The 6,201-nt window shown below is 36.5% G+C and overlaps 6 non-coding genes across 6 annotated transcripts; all 6 read right to left on the reverse strand.

The window, feature by feature from the left end:
* Positions 1–1,583: 1,583 nt before the first annotated feature.
* Positions 1,584–1,656, reverse strand: Trnar-acg (transfer RNA arginine (anticodon ACG)). Its single transcript has one exon. It is a non-coding gene; the product is annotated as a tRNA-Arg (tRNA).
* A 358-nt stretch (positions 1,657–2,014) lies between these two features.
* On the reverse strand, positions 2,015–2,087 carry Trnar-acg (transfer RNA arginine (anticodon ACG)). Its single transcript has one exon. It is a non-coding gene; the product is annotated as a tRNA-Arg (tRNA).
* A 353-nt stretch (positions 2,088–2,440) lies between these two features.
* On the reverse strand, positions 2,441–2,513 carry Trnar-acg (transfer RNA arginine (anticodon ACG)). Its single transcript has one exon. It is a non-coding gene; the product is annotated as a tRNA-Arg (tRNA).
* Positions 2,514–3,230: 717 nt separating this feature from the next.
* Positions 3,231–3,303, reverse strand: Trnar-acg (transfer RNA arginine (anticodon ACG)). The gene has a single exon. It is a non-coding gene; the product is annotated as a tRNA-Arg (tRNA).
* Positions 3,304–3,622: 319 nt separating this feature from the next.
* Positions 3,623–3,695, reverse strand: Trnar-acg (transfer RNA arginine (anticodon ACG)). Its single transcript has one exon. It is a non-coding gene; the product is annotated as a tRNA-Arg (tRNA).
* A 275-nt stretch (positions 3,696–3,970) lies between these two features.
* Positions 3,971–4,043, reverse strand: Trnar-acg (transfer RNA arginine (anticodon ACG)). The gene has a single exon. It is a non-coding gene; the product is annotated as a tRNA-Arg (tRNA).
* Between the last annotated feature and the right edge of the window lie 2,158 nt (positions 4,044–6,201).

Raw genomic sequence — 6,201 nt, forward strand, 5'->3', positions numbered from 1 at the left:
GTGTCGCGTTGATGTTTCTTTTCAACGGAAAGCGATACTTCGAATATTACGGTTATGGGATGTTTATTCTATGTCGCTGTTCCCTGTCTTTTGGCGTCCCATACAACAGACAATAACATCATGCGCCACTTACGAGTAAGAAAATTGCACTGAGAAAATAAATGTGGTGTATAACTGCTATGGGTTGGTAAACATGTTCGTTAACACGCACGCAGTTCGTTGAACCAAGCAAAGGAACGGAAATATCCCTCAGATTTACTGATATATATCTCTTGCATAGTTACTGTTTGGCATATCATCCGGCATACATATTTTGACTTATTTCCTTCTTAGGAAGATTTCTTTGTCACTTTGTGAAACAAATGAATCGATATTGGCCAACATGCAAGTAGCAGTTTTCCTCAGTTGTCAGGATAAGACTTAAAATATAAGCTTTGACAGCTCTGTCCACTTCTCCCTCTAAGCCGGAAATAAAATGGAACTAAAAGAAAGCAAAAGAGAGCAAAGAAAGGCTGCTAAGCCGGCGCAAAGAAAAAAGCAAACCACTGAGCTATGAGAGTCATACAATCTCCAAGAGTTGTTAAAATCCCTGGACATTTAGACGAGGACATTCTTTCTGTTTTCCGAAACTTGACCTATTTCAGTTCTGTATGACTTTTCTATATTAAATAAAAGATTTGCAGATGATATCTTTTTGATTGATACCACTTCAAAAACCTGTACTGCCTTTTTTTAGACCCGGCATTAAAAAAGGGAAAAGAAAAGAAAAGAAAAAGAAAAAGAAAAAGAAAAAGAAAAAGAAAAAGAAAAAGAAAAAGAAAAAGAAAAAGGAAATGAAAAAGAAAAGAAAAAGAAAATGAAAATGAAAAAGGAAAAGAGAAAGAAAAAGAAAAATCTGTAACCCGCAAAGATTTCAGTAAAATGCATTCGCTACGAAACTGTACATCACAAAACAAATATCAACCCCGCTATACAAAGAAAATGTAAAGGAACTATCTCTCGTTAGATGTGAGCATTGCATTTGATCATTTGATAAAAATATAAATTTTTATTTTGTTTTATTACATTTATTTTAATCTTTATTTTATTTTGAGAATATTATCAACTGCTGACTAACTTTTCTCTTAGCTTACGGTTTTGAAGAACAAACTGCATCGTAAGAATATATGAGCTCATTATTTGAGCGCATTTTGATCTTTACACTTAAGAAAAATAACTGACCCCTCAAGGATTCGAACCTGGAATGCCCAGATTCGTAGTCAGATGCCTTATCCATTGGGCCACGCGGCCGTACATAGTACAGTTATTATTTTTTTTAAATTTATATCAGGAGCCATAATCGGCCCCTGTTTATATCTAATGTTAACAATTATTCATACGCTTCGATCACTGAAAAGAAGAGACCCACTCTTTACTCTTTGGCTGAGAGCAGTTGTTCACAATTAAAATGAAAAATATTTTTTATCCCGGTTAATGCTTAGAAACAGAAAATAACTATTGGGAAAATAACGAGTATACTTGTATTATGAATGACTCGAATATTTTGGGTGCATTTAAATTTTTATACCTGAGGGGAAAAAAATCGACCCCGCCAGGATTCGAACCTGGAATCCCCTGATTCGTAGTCAGATGCCTTATCCATTGGGCCACGGGGCCGTACTTGGTACAGTTATTTTTTTTTCTTAATTTATTTATATATAATGTTAACAATAATTTATACGCTTCGAGAGGAACAGGACTGCAACAATAAAACGATGAATCACTCCTGAAATCCTGAACTGGTTTCAATTAATGTTAAAAATCATTTATACACTTCGATCACTGAAAAAAAGTGACGAGCTCTTTGCTCTTTGGCTGAGAGCAGTTGTTCAAAACTAAATGAAAAACATTTTTTAATCCCGGTTAATGCTTAGAAACAAAAAATAACTATTGGGAAAATAACGAGTATACTTGTATTATGAATGACTCGAATATCTTGCGTACATTGAAATTTTTATACCTGGGGAAAAAAAATCGACCCCGCCAGGATTCGAACCTGGAATCCCCTGATTCGTAATCAGATGCCTTATCCATTGGGCCACGGGGCCAGACATAGTACAGTTAATTTTTTGACCACACCAAACAGGCCTGTAGCAATAAAACGATGAATCACTCCTGAAGTCCTGAACTGGTTTCAATTAATGTTAAAAATTATTTATACGCTTCGATCACTGAATAAAAGAGACTCGCTCTTTGCTCTTTGGCTGTAAGCAGTTGACGCTCAAAGCTAAAATGATAAACATTTTTATCCCAGTTAATGCTTAGAAGGAAAAACTAACTATTCCAAATATAACGACTAAATGACTCGGATATTTTGAGTGCATTTAAATTTTTAAACCTGGGGAAAAATGACTCGGATATTTTTAGTGCATTTAAATTTTTATACCTGGGGGAAAAAAATCAACCCCGCCAGGATTCGAACCTGGAATCCCCTGATTCGTAGTCATATGCCTTATCCATTGGGCCACGGGGCCAGACAGAGTACAGTTATTTATGTATTTATTTATTTATTTATTTATTTTTAATTTATATCTAATGTTGACAATTATTCATACGCTTTGATCACTGAAAAAAAGGGGACTTGCTCTTTGCTCTTTGGCTGAGAGCAGTAGTTCAGGACTAAAATGAAAAACATTTTTTTTTATCCCGGTTAATGGTTAAAAAGAAAAACTAACTATTTGGAAAATAACGACTATACCCGTATTATGAATGATTCGGATATTTTGAGTGCATTTACGTTTTCATACCTGAGGGAAAAAAAAGACTTCGCTAGGATTCGAACCTGGAATCCCCTGATTCGTAGTCAGATGCCTTATTCAATGGACCACGGGGCCGTACATAGTACAGTTTATTTTTTTCTTAATTTTTTATATATAATGTTAACAATAATTTATACGTTTCCAGAGGAACAGGATTGTAGCAATAAAACGGTGAATCACTCCTGAAATCCTGAACTGGTTTCAATTAATGTTAAAAATTATTTACACGCCTCGATCATTGAAAAAAAGAGACTCGCTCTTTGCTCTTTCGCTGAGAGCACTTGGTAAAAACTAAAATGAAAAACATTTTTTTATCCCGGTTAATGCTTAGAAACAAAACATAACTATTGAGAACATAACGAGTATACTTGTATTATGAATGACTGGAATATTTTGAGTGCATTTAAATTTTTATACCTGGGGAAAAAAAATCGACCCCGTCAGGATTCGAACCTGGAATCCCCTGATTCGTAGTCAGATGCCTTATCCATTGGGCCACGGGGCCGTACATAGTACAGTTAATTTTTTGACCACGCAAAACAGGCTTGTAGCAATAAAACGATGAATCACTCCTGAAGTCCTGAACTGGTTTCAATTAATGTTAAAAGTTATTTACACGCTTCGATCACTGAATAAAAGAGACTCGCTCTTTGCTCTTTGGCTGACAGCAGTTGACCTTTAAACCTATTCATAAACATTTTTTATCCCGGTTAATGCTTAGAAAGAAAAACTAACTATTCGGAAAATAACGACTTTACTTGTATTATGGATGACTCGGATATTTTGAGTGTATTTAAAAATGTTTATACCTAAGGGAAAAAAATCGACCCCACCAGGATTCGAACCTGGAATCCCCTGATTCGTAGTCAGATGCCTTATCCATTGGGCCACGGGGCCAGACATAGTACAGTGAATTTTTTTAATTCATATCTAATGTCATCAATTATTTATACGCTTTGATCACTTAAAAACAGGGACTTGCCTATTGCTCTTTGGCTGAGAGCAGTAGCTCAAAACTAAAATGAATTGTGTTTTTTTTTTTTTTATTCCGGTGAATGCCTAAAAGGAAAATCTAACTACTGGGAAAATAACGACTATATTTGTATTATGAATGACTCGGATATTTTGAGTGTATTTAAATTTTTTTACCTCACGGAAAAAAAAAAAAAAAACGACCCCGCCAGGATTCGAACCTGGAATCCCCTGATTCGTAGTCAGATGCCTTATCCATTGGGCCACGGGGCCGCAGCTTGTCATGTGGTCATTAACATGTACATTAAACCAGGTGACAAAGTGAGCGAGATGCAATTGTCGCACGCTTAGGAGCATGAGGCTTATTTTAAGCTTAGCGATACCTTGACGTGAATAAGCTGTATATCTGCTTGTGGCACGAAAACTTTATTACATATCTTGCAAGAGGCGAGGAATAATAATAGTTATATTTAAACATAATTCAGCAGTATTAACGTGGTGACAAACGTTCGTCGAAATGTGTAATCAATTACTCCAAAATCAACGAGATTGTCGGTAGCCATTCTCTTGTGCTGGAGTCCGACGCGACGATAGTTTATCTTCGCGAATGGGAACGAGAAAGGGTCCTATAGACGAAAAGGAGTTGGGTCGAGCCACACCCTACTAATCTTAAACCTGGGTAGTGCTTCCAGCTCGCGTTTATGAAAACTGGCTACAAATATATATCGCTACCTTTTGTTCTAAATCAAAATTTCTAGATCTTGTTCGGGCCGACATTACCGCCAGCTTTTTCCTGTTTGCAACTTTGCGCAAAGTTTTAATACATCTCAAGGAAAACAAGTTACAGGGAGTAGAAACACCTTCATAACAAAACATATAGGGCGGCACAACGGTCATTACTAAAACCATTATGCCAAAGCAGGTAATTCTGTCTAAATGAGTCATGCTGTATCAATATACAAAGTTTTCGTTATACTCCGTCTTATCTGCTGCAGTACTATCACCGAAAACAGAAATGTAAAGAACTATACAGCTGCAGGCTTTTATCATATTCAAACAAACCAGATGTAAAGTCTGTACATAGTTACATGTCAGCAGTACGAGGACACTGATCATATTATTAAATATATTTTCCATTCCTTAAGTTCTCATAAAATTTTGAGTATTATGGTGAGTTTTAGTCAAACATGGCCGGAAGAAAAACAATATTTTGAAATACTTGCAGAAGAAGGAACCGACCACCGTTTACCAACTCCATGATTTGATTACTGACGCAAGCAAAAAGAATCGACCCCGCCAGGATTCGAACCTGATTCGTAGTCAGATGCCTTATCCATTGGGCCACGAGACCGCTTACACAACACCAATATCAATAACAGACTAGCGGTACCTTCCGTTCAACCTAACTTCCAAAATGCTCCGCGAAATAGGGGCAAATAGTACGAATTTTCTCTCCGAAATTGACATTCAATATTTTCAACATGACCGAACATTTTTAGGTAATATATCAAACACGAAAGACCATGTTTGACCACATTTAGTTACTGAAGACTTCCCTGAAAACCACGGAATGTGACGGGAGGTTCCTCCGTAAATATTATTATTTTATTATTTTTCAAGTTCGTCGTTTGTAATCTACCGATTTTCTACGTTTAGCGAAAAATTGAAGAAAATCTATCGATTAGAAGTTTGAATTTTTTGCAAAATGCACCATCGAACTCCGTTCTTTTTAGCTCTTCGTTTATCAGTGCGGCGGTTTCAAATGGCGCCTGAAGGGTTAAGTTTTGTTAAAACGTTGGCAACATTTGGAATTATCTACGCAACAGACCCACTTCTACAAAATACGACTAAAATCGTTTGCTTCCGTTGAATTACGTGTGCCAAATTTTCGTTTTTCGCACGCTTTATACAGACATACTCACTTTATTGGCTCGTCCCCACGGGGCTTTTCAGAGTCAATTTCACATTACAAAATTAAAAACTAAGTACATGACAATGATAAAAGAAGATAAAGGTTAATAAAATTAAATAAAGCAGTCATTAAGAAGCTTTTGCCTGAGTAAGCGCTTGAAATCCGTCCCGGATGGGCTCAGTTTGAGCGTGGGCTGCAACTCATTCCACAGAGAGGTCGCTCTATATTGAAAGGTCCTTTGGTCGATAGCAGTGCGGAAGAGTGGTATGTTCAAAAGTTGAGAGTTATCTCTGAAACGAAGCCGGTGACTCCCAATTGTATTTGAATTTCTGACACAAGTAACTCATTATCTGACTACAGTAAAAATTTAAAAAAAATTATCGACTGGAAAATGTTCGCGCGAACGTCCTTAAGGTACTAAACATCTCAAGGGTGGGAATTCACAAGATTCACAGGATTCAAGAGACAAAAGTTTTCGCGGCAAGATATGTGGTTAATTTCCCAAGTAATTTCATGACC

Source organism: Orbicella faveolata, unplaced genomic scaffold, assembly GCF_042242905.1.
Source record: "Orbicella faveolata isolate gen_17 unplaced genomic scaffold, um_ofav_v1 contig_48, whole genome shotgun sequence".
NCBI classification, from domain to species: Eukaryota; Metazoa; Cnidaria; class Anthozoa; order Scleractinia; family Merulinidae; genus Orbicella; species Orbicella faveolata.